Raw genomic sequence first — 19,614 nt, forward strand, 5'->3', positions numbered from 1 at the left:
GGTTACTAGAGTGTTCCCAGTGGTTCTAGTATTATGAGGAGTTCCTAGGGGGTTTGAGTGGGAACTAGGTGATTGCTCTGGTTTTCTGCATGGTTACTAGGCAGCAGCTTACTGACCCAAGTGAAAAACACCCACATCCATGTCTCTATGATGTGCAATTTTTTTTGTCAGTTTTATTATTTACCAGGCAAAAACAACTGATTGCTAGGGCTCAGAATAAAGAGGGTGATGTTCAAATTACTATAGTTCAATATAACAATAGTAACAGCTTTGTTAATAAATGAACATGGCATAAAAATGTCTTCCAAAAAAAACCCAAATCTTCAAATCTACCTGTCATTTTGCTTCATTTTGTGTTGACTAACAGCAAGTTACTTAATTAGGATATTTTTAGGATGGTAAATAAAACCTACAAGAAGGAAGGACGGGTCGCCGCCATCAAGAGCGATGGAAATGCGCGCAGTGTCTGGGGAGCTCACTGACGTCCGGGCGTCTTGAGGAGCGTGCAGATGTTCGTAAGAGCTTCACAACAGTATCGGCAGCGATGGGGGACTGCAGAAACCTTGGTGTCCTTTCAGATAAAAGCTAATTACACAGAGCGCATGCAGGAGGTCGTAAGAGAGAGATGAGAGAGGACGTCCAGCTTTAATACCACTGTGTGCGCGCGCGTGTGAGGAGCTGTCACTGCTTCCAGTGATGGATTTATTGTGTATGCTAATCTGCCGTCCTTGATTAGAAGCTTTGAAATATAATTAAGCAAATTAATTAAAACAGTCCACTTCAAAGTCATACACAAACACACACGCTCATGGCACACGTCTGCTGGAGTAATTACGGTCTTCCATGACAGTAATATCAATATATTTCAGACGACCGGTATTGTGTCCATTCATTTCGACCCCCTGCCAAATTATAAACCTACCAATACTAGGGGGGCATTAATCTGGCAGGGGTCAGAATTGGGCACAACACCGGAACCTTTTGAACTAAAATATTAAACATATTCAATTAAGTACAGAACAGGGGAACTACGGGAGGGTGGGATATGAACAGAGCACTAGCTCCGAACAGATACTCGCACACACTCACCAGGGGCTTGATCATAGCAGACGGTCCCTGTTGCGGACACAATTATTCTCTGATTATTGTGGTGCAAAGCCTTTGAAAAGTTATTAGCAGTTTCCCCGTCCTTTGCATAGTGACATTTGGATCATATTAATTTGTAAAGATGCTCTAAATCATAATTTATTTCACACATACAGACGATGTCCTCTACTTATCTGATCGTTCTTGCAATGCCAAACTTTCTCTTTTCGTATCCTTTACAGATTTAATACACTTTATTGGCATGACAAACTATTGTACAGTTGTACCACTAAAGCATATGCAAACAGAAAATAATGAGCAATTGGAATTTTAGCACTGCTTTTTCATATATAACTTCATGCTAAAAGGAGTTTTGGGTTGTAGTTTGTCATAATATTGCTATGCAGTGTTTTGTGAGGTTAACACATGCAATGTGGTGTTTTGAGTGGTTAAGAAATCTAATGCTGTATAGATATTGCATTTGTTTTTGCCACCATTAAAAAATACATTCTATATAGACCTTATGTAGCTTCACCAATATATAGAATTGTTCTAGTCTATACAATATTTAATGCAATTACATCAGAAGTAACTGTAATTAAATTACAGAAACATTAAGAGTCATCCCTCATCTTACTTTTTCAAGGCAAAAAGGTAATTAAATAACAGTAATTCATTACTTAGTAATGCTTTACTCTCAACACTGACCGATTTTTACCATATTGTTACATAATTTTAAAAGTTGTACTGCATGTTAGTATGCAAATCCGAATTTTTCTGGTTTCTAGATATGATGTGTTGTTTTGGACATTTCGGTGAGGTGTGTAACCTTACCTAGATGAAAAAATGTAATTGGAAAAAATCCAGTGTCGTTACCCTGTTAAATGTGTGTCTGGCCTCGCATGACCCTGGTGCACCTGCACACTCACACTTTACACTCTTCAAACAGATGGAGGCGTTTAAATCATCACTACTGCTAACCAATTAGACAGTGCCCAACACACACACATCGCAGATTTCAGACTGCAAAAGGTATTTGGAGGTTAATAAGCTGCAAAAACACAAAACAACAGTTTTTTGTGCGTGTTTGGTTTCTTACTGTCACTAATTGCTGTCTCCTTGGGATAGAAATTAAATGAAAGAAAAATGAGAAAGGAAATGTAAACAGATCAACTAAAGTTTCCTGAAGACTGATTCCAAAGGATACTCATCCCTCAGTTAATAAAATCAAATTAATGCACCTAAAAAAAAATAATGTTCTTAAAATATGAGTAAACTAAATTATTATATTACATTATATTATTCAAAGATATTTTTTGTGTTTACTAAGGCTAGATTTATTTGACCAAACTTACATTAAAAATGGTAATACTGTGAAATATCACTACAATCTAAAATAAGAGTTTTCTACTGTGATATATGTTAAAATGTCATTTATTTCTGTGATAGCAAAGCTGAATTTTCCGCATTATTACTTCAGTCTTCAGTGTCACATCCTTCAGAAATCACTATGCCGATTTGCTGCTCAAGAAACATTTATTACCATCAATGTTACAAACAGTTGTGCTGCTTCATATTTTTGTTCTTAATCAGTCTTTAATCAATCAAAAGTTCAAACTTATATAAAAACTAAATTTTTTGTAGCAATGTAGATGTCTTTACTGTCACTTTTGATCAATTTAATGAATCCTTACTGAATAAAATTATTAATTTCTTTAAAAATAAGCATATGTTAATAAATAAATGTTTGTTGCTCTGTTAACTTGAATTCCAAGTGCATAACTGTAAATAGGATTGTGCTCTTTGTAAACTGATCAACAGCAATCAACAGCAAGAACTTGTATTGAATCTTCTAAACATAAAATGTTTTTAAAAGAAACGAACCTATACTTTTGCACACACACTCTTCCTTCCTGTAACTATGAATAACCCAGTGAATCTCTTTACTACATTATTAATCTGTGTGCTATCTAATGTCTCCTTGCGCTGTGGAGATGCTTTTATGTCTATAGAGACATCAATAAAACACTCGTACAGACACATAGAATACCACAGAAATCACCAGACAAACGTCCAATGATGATGATGCTTTCAGCCTGCTCAAAATTTAACTCCTATTTTCTATATCCATCTGCACCTTCTTGTACCATGTGGTCCATAATAAAAGATCAAGTCATGACTTCCACCACCAGGACGCTTCTCATCCGATCATAAGTGACAGTGAGCAGAACAGTGCACCAAAAATCGATCTAACTCTCATTATTTCAGTAACTGGTCCAATTGAAATGTCTGGCATTACTAGATAGCGCTCAAATTAGCCTCAGCATTTAACACACAAACCACAATATTGTGGACATCTAAAAAAAGACACAGGCTTTGTGTCACTGATTCGTCATGTGGTGATTTTTCAGAGTTCATCTTTAGTTTGCCACAGTAAATTAAAGCATTTATTCATGCCGAGGCACATTAATGGGAACTCAAGTGCTGCATCTATCACAGTATCATTATCCACACATTCATGCCTTGCTCGAAAATTATCACCTTTGACAGAAACGCAGAAAATGAGTCCGGAAACAGCTAGAAATGTTTTGGTGAACAATACGTTAATATTACATTTTTTTCATTTTATTTATACATTATATATTGTCCCCACATTGCCATACCTGATTTGAATTAATTTACCAGCAAAATATATTTTTGATATATTAAGTATATATTGATATACTTAATTTAGTTCTGGCTTACTTTTTGTTGACATTGTGTTGCATTACATAAATATTTATACACAAAATTATTATTACTTTTACATTTTAATTAATTTTACCCACACTGAAGGACCATTTAAGTGCACTACTATATGTGATCCTGGACCACAAAACCAGTTTTAAGTCGCTGGGGTGTATTTGTAGCAATAGCCAAAAATACATTGTATGGGTCAAAATGATTGATTTTTCTTTTATGCCAAAAATCATTAGGATATTAAGTAAACATCATGTTCCATGAAGATATTTAGTAAATTTCCTACTATAAATATATCAAAACTTCATTTTTGATTAGTAATATGCATTGCTAAGAACTGCATTTGGACAACTTTAAAGGCGATTTTCTCAATATTTAGATTTTTTTGCACCCTCAGATTCCAGATTTTTAAATAATTATATCTCGGCCAAATATTGTCCGATCCTAATAAACCATATATCAATGGAAAGCTTATTATAATTATATATTTAAAAAAATTGACTGGTTTTGTGGTCCAGGGTCAGTCTCACACACACACTCTCTCACACACACACACACACGTTGGTTTTTGTGGTTTATGGGGACTCTCCATAGGCGTAATGGTTTTTATACTGAACAAACTGTGTGTGCTATTGCCCTACACCAACCCTACACCTAAACTTAGCCCTCACAGGAGACTTGGTGCATTTTTAGATTTTCAAAAAACACCATTTAGTATGTTTTTTAAGCCTTTTGAATTACGGGACATAGGCAGTGTCCTCATAAACCACCTTCATATTGTAATACCTCTGTCATACCCATGTCATTATACAAATTTGTGTCCTCATAAACCACATAAACATGCACACACATATATGAACTGATGAATCGAAAATTAAAAAATTTTCTATGTATAAACTGTTTATGTAATAAAATATGTTTTCGTAGTTTGTGTTGTCCCTTATCAGTGCAAAATTATCACAAATTAAAAAGGATTCATGCCAATATTGTCCAAAACCCCACTTTTCTAGGGCGTTTCCAGACTTTTGGAGGGCAGTGTATATTGTTTAGTTCTATTTATAGATTATATTTTACTATATTTCCATACCTAATTTTTATTCTTGTTTGTTGACAAAATATTTTAATATTCACTTTTGCACATAGTTCTGCCCCACTTTTTGTTGCCAATGATCATGTTGCACTATATAAATATTTATATGACCTCCTATTAATTCAGAGATTAATTTAAAAATCTAAATATTAAACACATTTTAATTAAATTATAATCAACTTAAATCATGCAATCTATTTATTTATATTTGTCTATTACACTCGTTATGTTTGCAGTGGTTCTTTAATTTTGACACCACTGACCCCATTTTCTCACCCACGGTCCCACAAACCCACTAAAACTTACAACGGCACCATGGTAACAGCCGCTGTTACCACGATGACAACATCCGTGCCCCAGAAACCTCCCCTACACACTAACCCATCGTATAGATGGAGAGAAATCTCAGTGTATAAAACCCTGTTTGGGAAGCGTTATTGTTAGCAGTGAGTAATTGTGCCATGTGCGATATTTTTTTTTTACAGATGCAGTGAATGTGTAAATTGGTTTGAGAAAAAAAGAAGCACATTCACCCCTTAAGAGTGAGCGTGTATAAGGATGAGTCATACCACAAGACATATTACATAACTTTCATTAAAAAGCCCTCAGACCACTTTTGTGATGATACCCCCAACACACACACACACACACACACAAAGTCTCTCCCCGTCTATAATCTCTCACGGTCTGGCCATTTCGAGGCAGTGCTTTTTCTCTTCCTGCCCACATCCCATCATGCTCTCTGTAGTGAACTAACAGCATTAAAGTCTGAATATCAAAACACTTTGGCAGTGGGCTCCAAAATAACGATGCCACATTAAAAGCTGTGATTCAAAATCTCATTTGATTGTAATTCTAACTGGACAAATGCTACAGTAAAAACCTGTTACTCCTACTATACAGGGAAAACTGTAATACATTTACAACTATGCTGTTTAATTCATGTTCATTGCATTATTTTATTGTCATGTGTCACCATGACACTTCTTGTACAGCTACTTGTGATGAACTTTGATTTTTGATTTGCAATGTGGTTGTCAGCATGTTTTTTTTTTTATTGTTGTTGTATTGTTTTGTAAAGTTTTAAACTGTAAAATGCACAGGTTGTTCTGTAAATATCCACAGCTGCTGACCTTTTATTTATAATGTTCTGGATTAAAAAGAGACATGATGTCAAGTGATACTTTAAAACTGCACTATTTCTATATCACTAATTAAATGTAAAAAGTAAATGAGTGACACTGATCATGTGACTCTTTGTACGGACACATTTTCTTAATTTTTACAAAAATGCAAAATATACACATTTTTACATGTGGTTTCAGACTTCTGGATCCAACTGTTTATCTATGCACTTTTGTATTTTGTGCATAATGGGTAAGTTTGGGAAAGTACCTTAGAGTGTGGAGTATACCAGTACACCAGATTTGGGACACAAAACGGTCACAGATGCAGACACCTTTAACACTGTTTGCATTGATTTGTAACCGTCAGCATATTAAAATTAATTTTGACTTCACTTTTAGCTTCATACATTTTAAATCTGCTGTGGCAGCTTTGATCTCACATCCACTGAAAGACAAAAGCCACAAGATCCTTTTCAGTAATGCAAAGAGCTGTGGGTAATACATCCCTTACTAATTTTAGCAGTATCTATAATGTGCATATTTTTTAAGCATGGGATATCTAGAAGATCTATACCATTTGCCAAATTGTACAAAATACAACAACAATTCATATAGTAAAAATATTGCATCTTAACCTGCTATTTTACCATCATTGCATATGATCTTTTTCTTGACTCATAGATGTTAAAAAAATATTTAAATATTTATTTAACTGAAATGACAACCAGACAGAGCTTAAACACTATGCAGCTGTGTCAGCAATTTGTTTTAACCAGTGCTGCATATTTTATGCATACTATTTAAAATATACTGATTAAAAATATACTAAGATATTAAAATATGCTTAAAGATTAAAATATGCATTAAAACATGAAGTATATTAAAATATACTGGAATCATACTAAATACTGATTTCACACCCAGCCACTGTTTCCAACACAACACAATAATAATAATTTCTAATATTAGACTATATAGTACAATTATGCAGCCATAATAATATGGCTGTCATTTATGTCCAAGACAATGCATTATATTTTTTACAACCTAAATAAACAAAAAAGACTTTGCAAGATGCGATACTTGAAAGTACTAACATCCTTGTTGTTGTAACTCTTTGTGAGTCCAGTATTTATTTATATAACTGTACTTCTATAACTGGTGTCTCAAAGGATAAGACGAATGCGGAGAAAGAAAGAGAGTGATATGCATGCACATTCAAAGTCGCTCTATTTCTATCACATGCATATGCTTGTATGCGCATTCTATAATAAAACATATACACTTTCTTTTCTTCTCAAACACACCGGTGTTATTCATGTGAAGTGTCAGGTTTTCCCAAAGGCTGCCTGCAGGGAGCTAAACTTAAGATCTGCAATGTCATCACCTTCCTTAAAGTTATTGCAACTTAAGTAAGAACTTCTAATATGACTTTCTTCTGACCACTTTTTCATTAGAGCTTTGATCACGGCTGTGCCATTTCGTGCCAACAATGGCATCTGTCGCAGAGGTCAAAGCTTTGGTTAAATTTAAAGGAGTCATATGACGTTGCTAAGAAGAACATGATTTTGTGTATTCGGTGTAATGCAATGTGTTTATGCAGTTTAAGGTACAATAAACATTATTTTCCACATACTGTACATTATTGTTACTCCTCTATGCCCCGCCTTTCTGAAACGCGTTGAGTTTTACAAAGCTCATCGTTCTGAGCAGCGAGGCGTGCTCTGATTGGCCAGCTATCCAGTGCATTGTGATTGGCCGAATACCTCAAGCGTGAGACGTAAATGTTACGCCCCCTTACCGTATTGTGATGGCGTGTTCAGGCATGATGACACCAAAACAATAAAACCCATTATAAACGAGGCATTTGTTGCATCCAGTGGGGACATAATTACTGATTATAATGATTTGTACTGTCTTTTTATGCGTTGCATCATGCCGCGTAAACATTGTCTGCATTTGTGATCGGAGAAACGACAAACAACAAGCACTACTCTACACTGCTCAAAACTCGTGTTTGAATCGTCAGTGGCAAATTATTTAAATATGAACACGTACTTATAAAAGTTGTGAGTCAGAAGCACAAGACTGTCCTTGCAAAGTTGGAATTGCCCCACTTTATAGAAACAGCCTTTGTGCATAGCTGACATTATAGGCTACTGTCCCAGGTTCAGGAAATAGTCCTCCGTAAAATACGCTGCACACACTCTAATATTTGGGTTGAACTGTTCTGGAACAGTGTTGTGAATACAAGTTGTGTCCTCTTTTGGAAGCCCAAAGAAAGTACTTTCGCTTTCACAACGAAACACAGGACATGGCGGTGGCAACAACAATACTACAGCGATAATAATAGTTCTGCCTTCTTTCTTTGCGTATACGTTTGGGCGGTGTTTTGCAAATCTTCCCACACCATGACGTAGACATGTGGGGGCATGTTTGAATGAGCCGTTTTAGGAGGGCAAATGTTGTATTGCAAAAAAATTTAAAATTTCACTTTGAAACCCTTTGAATGGTTTGTGCGATATTTATTGTCTACAATATCATAATTGTTGTTTTAAAGTGCCAGCTGACATTATCAAGTATGACAAAAATTCCAAAAGCATTCACTGTGTAATGAAGTCTAATAGAACATAGTTAGAATGCCCCTATAATATCTATAAAATATCCCTGTATGGGTTTTTGTTTGTTGTTGTGGGAAGTCAAAGATTGCGGGTTCGAGTCCCCGGCCGGCAGGGATTGTAGGTGGGGGGAGTGAATGTCCAGCGCTCTCTCCACCCTCAGTACCACGACTGAGGTGCCCTTGAGCAAGGCACCGAACCCCCAACTGCTCCCCGGGCGCCGCAGCATAAGTGGCTGCCCACTGCTCCGGGTGTGTGTTCACGGTGTGTGTGTGTTCACTGCTGTGTGTGTGCACGTTGGATGGGTTAAATGCAGAGCAAGAATTCTGAGTACTTGGCTGAATGTCACTTCACTTCACTTGTTTTTATATTTATACAATATGATATAGTTAAGCAATTTCACACATGCGAGAGTGTAATTTTCATGAATATTAGCACATGAGCAAATGTATTGCAAATGTTGTATTGATTTTGAACAACAAAATATAAAGTTAATATTGAGTTATATTTTAGGAACAATAGTATTGTCTTTTTTACCACCAACGAAAACAGTTCCAAGCAAAGCTGGAGCAGGACATTGGTGCATCTCAGAGCAAACCTGTGGTGTTTCATAGCTGAATTAATCTGTTTTTAAATGAATAATTTGTCAAAGATTCAATGATCCATTCATAAAGATGGTCCCTTGCTTCATTTCTAAATAAATCAGCTGTTCTGAACAAATCATTTGAATGAACGATTGAGTGAATCACTCATTAAGACAAACTTAGGAGTCAAGGTACTAGCACAAAAACACTCCACAAGACATTTAATTACCCCCCCCCCCCAATGAACCACCAAAAGCGCAAAAAAGTTTTCAGTTTTTAGTTGAAAATGGTGTCGTGTAAACACCCCTTTTAACTTCCATTCACCACAAACCTCTTTGCAACCACCAGAACCCTCTAGCATCATGGTGGCAAGTTTTGCATATAATTAACACTTCCCCTATCTGTAATAAATCATAATGGAGTTCAAAACGAAAGCTCATGAGGAGCTTGTTAATTTAGCATGTGTCAATCACAACGCAAATGCATAAGCGGGTTCTTACTTCACTCCATCCCAACATACCGCCTTCATTTTTAATCTTAACTATCTTTAATTAAGTAATTTGGAGGGAAGCTGGAGTTGAATATCATGTTCGAGATCCTCCTTTGTGGACAGTGTGGTAAATTTGTTTACTCTTTCCAATCTGTTTGTCTTTACTACTTTCAAGGACTAGATTAGAACATACTTTATAAACTGATGGAATGGAACTGAGCCCAAGTTGAGTTCTTAAACAGTTGTTGATAGTGACTATTGCATAGGGACTCTACTGAAAAAACTAGCGGAAACAAGGTTGCTCATGCATGTGTGTGCATGAGAATGTGATTGTTTTGTCATTGATTGTTGAGTGTTAGTTTACCAGGAGGCTAAAATCCCAGCTCTTAAGTCAAAAGTCAATGGGAGGATAAAATCCCAGCAGGCACTGCAGCCCTGTTGCAGGGGCCTTAGCGGTGAATCGAGTAGAGCGCATCAAGCCCTTTGAGAGCCTAGCCATTGTGTGTTCAGCTAATCACTTCACCTGAGCTTCTATTCAAACCTGAAGTCAGTGTGAATCCTTCAAAGCTTTGAAGAGCAACAACAGAAGAACGCCTGATGTTTTATGCATTTTCCTGCTTGAAAGCAATATTCGCCTTTTTTTCCTGAGGTGTTTTGCCGATAAAGCGCATGTTTAACAATTTCTCAGAATTTCACAGGAGGTTTGTTACCGCCAGAAAACTCATTAGAGAATGGGTGGAGCATTTGCAGAGTTGCACAGTTGGAAATAATGGAAAATCTTAAAACATAAATTAGGTTTCTGATTTGCCATCCATACAGGTAGTACAATAGACAGAGAAATTGAGAATTCAAAAGATATGCCAGGTTTGTGTATTCAGATGATGTATTTATAGTACTTGCATGAACTTCCCATACGTCTCATATATAAAATCTGTGTCTCTATAGCTCCTCTAAATAGCTACAAACCCAGATAAAAAAAGAAAAATAGGTTAAAGGTTGTGTGAACTGGGCTTTAGCGTGTGGAAAAGAATCACTCTGCAAGTGATTCAAATGGTATTGTTCTTGTGTGACATGGATCATTATAGCTGTAGGGCGAACTTCCCTATTCTTACAGAATTAGAAAATTTTTAAGACTATATGTTAATCTTTATCATCGTTATAATTGTGTCCTTGGTGTGAATCGGCTCTATTGAGTAACTAAATGATTGAGTCATGCATGACAGGCCTAAGAGTTTAACAAATCGGTTAAGTGTATGATTCAATGACTCATTTATAAAGACATGCATGAACTTGTTTCACTCATGAATGAAGCACATTTTGAGTGCATCGATTGAATAAACAAGTCAATGATTCACTCAAAAACAGTCGCTTGTCGTCACCATCGTCAACACTACTCATAACACATAAAAACACTATAATGTTTGGGACTATGCTTGATCAGATGCATTCAATATTTAAACTAACACTTGTTTACTCACCAAAGAACCGCTGCAACCAGATGCCATTGGGTTAAACTCATAAATTGGATCAGTCTGACTCCAGATGACATTTGAAGTATAGTTATGTGGAACAGTGTTGTTGACCAAAGAGATTTAAAGATGGGCTGAAAGAGATATAAACCAGTGTCAAAATGAAATTTGTCACGGCTGTTTAGGACAAAATAAGATTTACATGAAAGAGACTGTTTTATCACATCTGGTTAGGGGATGGCACTAGAGCCAGTAAAAAAATAGGCCACTTGCAAACATTGCCAAATTGTTAGATGAGGGCGAATATGACCCTGCTGAAATGTTCCATCAGAATATATGACCGAAGGAGACATTTTTGCTATCACAGCAAAGGTGCCATCATTCACAGCACATGCGGCTGACAGCCCATAATAACCGCGTCACTGCTGATGATGATACAAAGGTCACCGTGGATTGTCCTATAATACACACACACACACACGTGCAAGGAGTCTGAGACAAGACCTAGGGCAGGAGACAGTGCGTTAAGCAGATAGAAGTCTGGCTGGAAGACTGTCATTTTTCACCTTCGTAATGTCTGGAGTAAGTGCTGAAGTTCTGTGTGGCACAGAGAGAGAGAGAGAGAGAGAGAGATAGAGAGATAGAGAGATAGAGAGACAGAGAGACAGAGAGACAGAGAGACAGAGAGACAGAGAGACAGAGAGAGAGAGAGAGAGAGAGAGAGAGAGAGAGAAATGCTCCTAACTCATTCGTCTGACATAAAACAAACAGCCACATGTGAAGAGCTGGATCTTAAATTATGATTATGGAAGATAACACGCTTAAATCAATAATCTACAGGTGGGGAAATTCAATTGGAACGTTTAACAGCTAAACACTGCAGACACACAAATGGTAGTGGCATTGGGAAAAAAACTTCAAGGTTACCTGTGCATGAGTTTCACTGTTTGTGCAAATGTAAGTTCATTATTGTAAATTATGCTGTGGGTATAGCTGATTAATTTCATATAACGATTCAGTTAATCAGCTCTCAGATCAAGCAGATCAATCATACTATAGTAAGATTATTTGCATTTCTACATTTTTCTTTACATATGTGCTAGGAGTATTTTCCCAACAAACAAAAATATGTTCTAAGAACTTTTGCTAGTGTTTGCTTAATGGTGTTCTTGGTTATATAAATGCTAAGGGAACATTCCATTTTAGCATTTTGCACACATAATGGAAATATGTTTTGTTGGTTAATGAATGTTAAGGGTATGCTCCATTTGATTATTTTGCAAACATTAAGGGAAAGTTACTGTTGAACTTTCTCTGAACATTCTGAAACATTTAGTAACATTTAAAAAAAATGTTAAATGAACATTCAGCTAAAACATTTTAGAACAACGTTAATTAATAAAAACCAGATAATTTTGAATGAACATTCCATTAATGTTACTGAAAGAATGTTTGTTCATAACTTTGAGACAATGTTGCCACAATGTTTAACCTGAGAATGTTCCCAGTGGTTGCTTGTGCCAAAAAAAAAAAAAAAAAGTCGACCCCCTAAATATATACTTTATGAAAAACTGGGATTTTTTTTCACCTATTTTATACATCTGCGAGTCTTGTACCTCGCATCACTCCGACACTTTTTGAACACAATTTGGAGTAGGCTATCATTCATGTCTGTATAGCACAAATAGTGGGAAATGAGGTACACATGTGCACCAATGTTTAATTAGGGGTTTGTTTAAATCCCTAACCCTAAGTATGAGCTATGATTTCAAAGTAACTATTTGAGATTAATAGAATCACTTCCTGTCAGCGCCTGCTTTGAGAAAGTCAGCCTGACTCAGGAAGTTCGCGCAGCGTCTAAAACTTCTGAAGGTGACCTACAGGAAAGCTCTGAGGGAAATAAAGAGCTTTATCCTTTCATTTATAGATCTGAGATTCATTTTTCATATAATTGCAGCAAGTCCCTCTCAGTCACGTTCAATCTTTCATGCATAAGCACACAAACACGTGCGCTTCTCAATTGGAAGATATCAACTGTTGACAGATTTAATTTGCATTTAAATCAGAGTGAGGAAAATCAAGAGCTTTATTTCTGAATCAAAATCTGTCTGTCTGTCAGTACATCTCGGTTATCACATCATATCCCGCCTCTGTTTCTCCCTCTGCCTCCCTGTGATTGAATGTGGTTTTCTCTCCCACACAGAAAATGGATTGAATTTGGAAGAAACTCCGGATAGTTAATATGCAGCCAGGAGGCCAATCAGATTTGCAGCTCCACCATGATGTGACGACTGAGTGTCTAGGAGTTGTTGCTACATTGTTCAGGGTGCTCATAAGCTTATACCCAAAAGATAACTAGCTAAACAATAGTTTCTGTAGTTTTTAATAGGCCTCGTTGGTCATAATACATATACTGCCAAAGTAGACAAATAAAATAAGCTCACCTCAGCGCTGGTCTAAGGAAGCCCATTCCACCACTGAATAAAAAATTTTATAAAGTTATTGTGACTTTTTATCTTACAATTCTGACTTTTTTTCACAGAATTGTGAGATATAAACTCGCAATTGAGAAATATAAACTCACAGTTCTGATTTTTCTTTCTCTCAGAATCGCGAGATAAAGTCTGAGTGTTCTCAGAATTACGAGTTTATATCTCACAATTCTGAATTTATAGCTTGCAGTTTATCTCCCAGTTTCACAGACAATACTTAAGCCTAGACTAAAATGTAAATCTAAGCTGTTTAAACTGAAGGAAATTTGCACTGACTGATCTTACAATATATCAGTGTTTTTGTTTTGTCTCAAGATACACATCACAGTGTAAAAAAATAAAAAATAAACTGCGAGATATAGGCCTAGTTTCACAGACAAGGCTTAGACTAAACCAGGATTTGGCCATAGTTCAACTAGGACATTTAAGTAATTTTTATAAACTTGTTTAGAAAAAAAAAAACACATTACTGCACTGTAAAAAAAGTTGAGCCAACTTACAATTAAGGCTACCAGCTTCAGCAGATTTTTGAGTTTTCTCAACTTGTTTTAAGTTTATGCACCAAAAAGTTGAGAATCTCCTACAAAAACAAATTGAGAGAACTCAAAAATCTGCTGAAGCTGGTTGCCTTAAAATTTTACGCCTGATCCATGTGCGAGCCCCACAAGTGCAGCAGCCGCTCTGCCTCGGCAGCCGCGGGGCCAGCACCGTGAGGAACACTCGCAAAGGCTCCCTTCTCGAAGAGAGCCCTCCAGGAGCGAAGCGTGCGTGGCGGAAGAATTATCCCTCGAGAGCCGACTCCGCATGCTTCGCGCCCAGGCAGACCATGCGCAAACTGTGTGTATCCCCGCTCGTGATTGTAGCGAGAGCAGGGAGGAACACACAGCCTGAAGCGTGATCCGAGATCGCCCTTATGCTTTGATTTACTTGTGGCCTTGGACATAGTGTTTACTTTGACAAACAACACCAAATAAGACTCACAAAACAAATATCGGACTGACAGACACTCAGAATGCTTACTGAATGACAGAAAGCTGAAGCCGGCTCCACCTCCAGTGTTGCCAATGCCAACTTCTTTCGATGGAAAGTAGCTGAAGCCAGTTTGAAAAGTCGCTAAATGTCGCCAGATGACGTCTTGCGCTAATTAGCATATTCATGACGTCATCGCGTAATATTGCCTTTTACATTTGTTTGTCTCTCTGTGCTCATACTGTATTTTAATGCAGCCAAATTCTCAATATATATTTTACTGTTTATGTTGTCAGTCAACGGGATAAATATGAAATAGTGACTGAAACCCAGCCCTTTAAGAATACATAACCAGCTAATTTAAATTAAATTTACTTTACTTTACTTTTGTCATTTAGCAGACGCTTTTGTCCAAAGCGACTTACAAATAAGAAAAAGTAACTAAAACTAAAAAGTTACAACTCTATAAATACTATCTACCCACATATTTAAGAAAATAAAGAAATTAAATAAAATTAACACATGCATATAACAACAACATTTCAATAATAAACATATCAATGAAAAAATTTAATAAAAAGCTACTACTATCCCTTGCCGGTGTCCCTGCCCGGTGGAGTCGCACGGTAGAGTCGATGGTCTTTACACTCTTTACTAATTATAAATTTAAATACTAATTTATAATTGAAATCAAATAATACACACAAGATAAAACAAGACAATGCCTGTGCTGTGATTTCGGCTATATTTGCATGTAAAATTAGAGAAGAAGCATAATATCTATTTTTACTGAACGCTCTGCTCCTCTCAGCCGCTCACTGAACAGAGCAGATACAGAGAAAGAGGTGCGTGCCGTGCGCACTGACCTCGCGCCGTTGCGGCAGTACCAGCAATCACAGAGACTCGCTAAGGTTTGTCAAAGAAGTGGCTAGATTTGTCGCTAGTCGCTTTTTTGGAAAGAAAAAAAAAAGTCGCTAAATCTAAGGACAAAGTCGCCAAGTTGGCAACACTGTCCACCTCACGTGCTTTTAAAGCTTCCTGATCGTGACGTCAGCCGCCCGTGACGCCTCGCCCTTCCATTGGACTGATTGTACAGATGATTCAGAGCGCGGTCACGCTGAAGGCGTTCCCAAAGCGCCTCAGACGCAGCTCGAGTTCCTGGAAGGGAAATAGTTCTAAATTCCATCCTGCTTTAAAGAGCTTGAACATTTACCCCCGGTTTCACAGACAAGGCTTAAGCCTAGTCCTCGACTAAAATGCAAGTCTGAGCTGTTTAAACTGAAAGAAACTTGCACTGACTGATCTTACAATATACCAGTGCTTTTGTTTTGTTTCAAGATGCACACTAGTAATGTTGTTTTTCTAAGCAAGTTTATAAAAAATACTTAAATGTCCTAATTGAACTAAGGCCTAATCCAGGTTTAGTCTAAGACCTGTCTGTGAAACCGGGCCTTAAAGTGGCAAACAATGTAATTGGAACATGTGCTTATAATAAACAGAATGTTATTGTGGACGTTCTTGGCGATAACGGGCCTTTAGGTGTTTAAATCACTACCTCTTAAGTTATTCTGATGTTTGGCTTAGCAAGCACTCTTAAGTAGGATCTGACAAAGAAGGAGAAAAAGGCATGAGGAGACAAAGTAAAAGGTGAAATAGAGTGATGTGAGTGAGGCCACGATCGCGACACTCCTTTTTTGAGAGATTGAGTAATGATGGAAAAAGGCATTTGACAAGAAAAAGGAGTTGGGAGGGGACAGGAAAAAGAAAATGTAAAAAAATGTACCCAAATCCTCCCTTTATTTAAGAATTCAGGAAATCAGACCACCGGAGGATAGATATGCAGGGAGAAAGAGGGGGACAGCAGCTTGTTTTCGGTCCGCTGGTTGTGATGGTGTGTTTACTCCTTCACCACATGAGACTGCTTCAGTGGAGCAAAGAGTCAGAAGAAAACACAAACTAGACACTTCTTAAAAATAAAAGTTTTATTAACATGTAAAATCTTACACCAGCAGTCATCATGGAATTATTGTAGACCATGTCGCATTATTTTTAAAGCCTCTTGGGCCTTTTTTCCCCATCAGTCCATTTTTTTTCCTTAGCAATTGATCACTCATGCCATTATCTGTCCAAAAGTAATCGCTGTCTTGTTCCTTAAGCGCACAAATTCAAAATATTCAAATAAAACAATCAACGTTCATGCACATTCATTTTGCGGTATGAAATATCACAAGTGCTTGGGGCTGTAACAGTTTGATCCGATTAATGCTTTGATTTACTAAGTTAAGTTTTACATCACCAATACAGCAGCATTACTAAGATGAGAGAACTTACCCGAGTACTAAGACACACTGCTAAGATGCACCTGTTGATAGAGATTACTTCAAGGGTTTATTCATTTATTGACCACAATTTAGTTCCTTAACTTGAGGTAACAATCTGCACAGTGTGATTCACATTTAAATAAAATTGGAAATAAATAACATAATCATTTTGCATAAACCATTTAAGTAAACTCAGTTAAGACAGTTTAGTACTTGCTGTGGAAACAAAGTACTCAGTCTTTGTACCATATAAAAAATGAAATTAGCCAAGTACAGTACAATTACAGTGAATTTTTACCGTAGCTCATAATGGACGCTCACAGACTGGGAAATGGTATCAAAGTTCAGAAGGTAGCAATAACAACCAAAACTATTTTAAAAAGAATTCATAAAAATAACAAATACATGATACAATAGTAAATATATTTCTTCGTTCTGAGCAAAGCACATCATAATTATTCCACCAATGCGAATATCGCTTTACAGGTGCTGGATAAAAGTACTCATCAAAAATTCCAAGACAACAATACTAACTGCAGATACAAAGATGCCAGCACTCATCAGGTTTGCCAAGACAAAGAGATTACTAAACGAGCATTTGTCATAAATACAGAGATTATTCATCATCATAGTCATCAAAGGTACTAAGAAATGAGCATGTGATCTCGCTGCAGTAAGAAGTGCGAGATACTCCTTGAAGTTACTAAGATTAGTCTACTCTCATCGTAAAAACTAAGATCAGGTTACCCATGAGAGAAACTGATATAAAATACTCAGAATCAAAAGAAGGAATAACCATAAAAACAGTACGATATGCGAGCGTCTGGGCGCTCGGTTGGAATACTAAGATATCGGTGACTGACGGCGTGACTTGTTTTAAATGCATAGACACATGGAGTCATTCTGCGACAAACTCCATTACTAAGATAACACTGGATCTGTAAACAGAAAAAATACACCGCTCTCTGTCTCATGACATCTTCATTGTGCTTTTGATCGCCCTCAAGGGCGACTGCAGCCTATTGTGTTTGTAATAGGTAAAGATGTCGAAACCCTCACCTCACGTGGTCTGATATGAACTCACAGATAAATTACTAAGAACTTGAAATGCAGTCCGGTAAAATGCTCGGACCATATGGTGTTTGGGTATCACTAACATTTTTCCAAATTTACAGGGATGCAAAATTAATTAATTTTTTTTTTTTTTTAACCAGGTGAAATAAAATAATGCTACAGACTGCCAAAGTGCACCATGGTTCAACAAATTATAAAGTACAATATTTAAAGGATTAGTATACTTAAGATTTCAATAAGTGCATTGATGCCTTTCATTAAGCATTATTACTCACTGCGATCAGAATTGAAGACATTTTGGAAAGGAGTCAAAAACTCTTCACAATAAATCACTAACATGTTACTGCTACTGGTGTTCATAATTTGTAGTATTTCAAATTTGAGGCTTAAATTTCCTGAACTGGAAGATCCACCGATTAATGTGAATTGTCATCCCAGGTCATGAGTGTTAGACATGCGGTTAAACTGAATTGTGGGTGCTTATAGCGAGGGATTATTTGTTGAAATGAGTAACTGGTGAATTCACCCGTCTGATTTTCTTTTTTGGCAGATTCTAGTTAGTACATTTTTGAGGCTTCAACAGTTCACGTACTGTACACACAAACAATCTACACACAGTTTAAAGTCTATTGTTTGACAATGAATACTGTACATCTGTATTGGAATCTTCAAAGTCATTTTTTTTTTTTTTTAGCAACATCATTCCCAGAATAATGAAGCAGTAGGCTACTTAAAAGATATCTGAGATGAATGCAGGTTGTGGAGATTCATTTCTAAAAATTAAATTACATAAGAAGAAAAAAACATTGAAAATCTGTAAATTGTAAGACAAAAGTTCTAAATTTTGTCAATGGAGGGTTATTGAAACCTGCCAACTGTCAATGCCACTAACCGGTTAGAACGGGTCTTTTCAATAGACGGCTGAATGAAAGCAACAACAATTTAAAAACAGGGCGTGCATGCTCCAAAGAGTAGAATCAATGATGTCTGTTTACATTGAAAAAATATTCAAAAGCAGTGCAGTGGAGCGCAAAACGCATTCTGTATGAAATAGTAATCGAGCACGGCATACGCCCATAGCTTGAATCACGGACAGACGGACTACTAGTAGCCTACTGGGTAAGTAAGGTAAAACCTAGATTATATGTGAAGTGAAACTTTAAAATTATCAGATGCTTTGCGTAACAACTATACAAACGTAATTTTAGTAACTGATACGACTGAGATGGAAACTTTCCTCAGACTACGCAGTTTTTACTTTCTAACTAAATATAAATGATTATATCAGTATGAACTGATCAAAGCTATCAAATGTATCTGATTAAGAATTAGGTCCTTCTTTACTATTGTGGTTTGATTGACTGGCACCTTCAAGTGTGTATGTAAATGTCTATTGACATGCTGGTATATTAAAGTAGGTAGATTATTTTAACTTGTCTTATTACTATTTTAAATCAGACTGTTAAGAAATTAAAGATGCTGACAAATAGTCTATTTGTGTCACATAAATATTAAGCCCTATGCTCGTTATTTGTTGATGTTATTAAATTCTCTT

This window comes from Barbus barbus (assembly GCF_936440315.1).
Source record: "Barbus barbus genome assembly, chromosome: 31".
Lineage (NCBI taxonomy): Eukaryota > Metazoa > Chordata > Actinopteri > Cypriniformes > Cyprinidae > Barbus > Barbus barbus.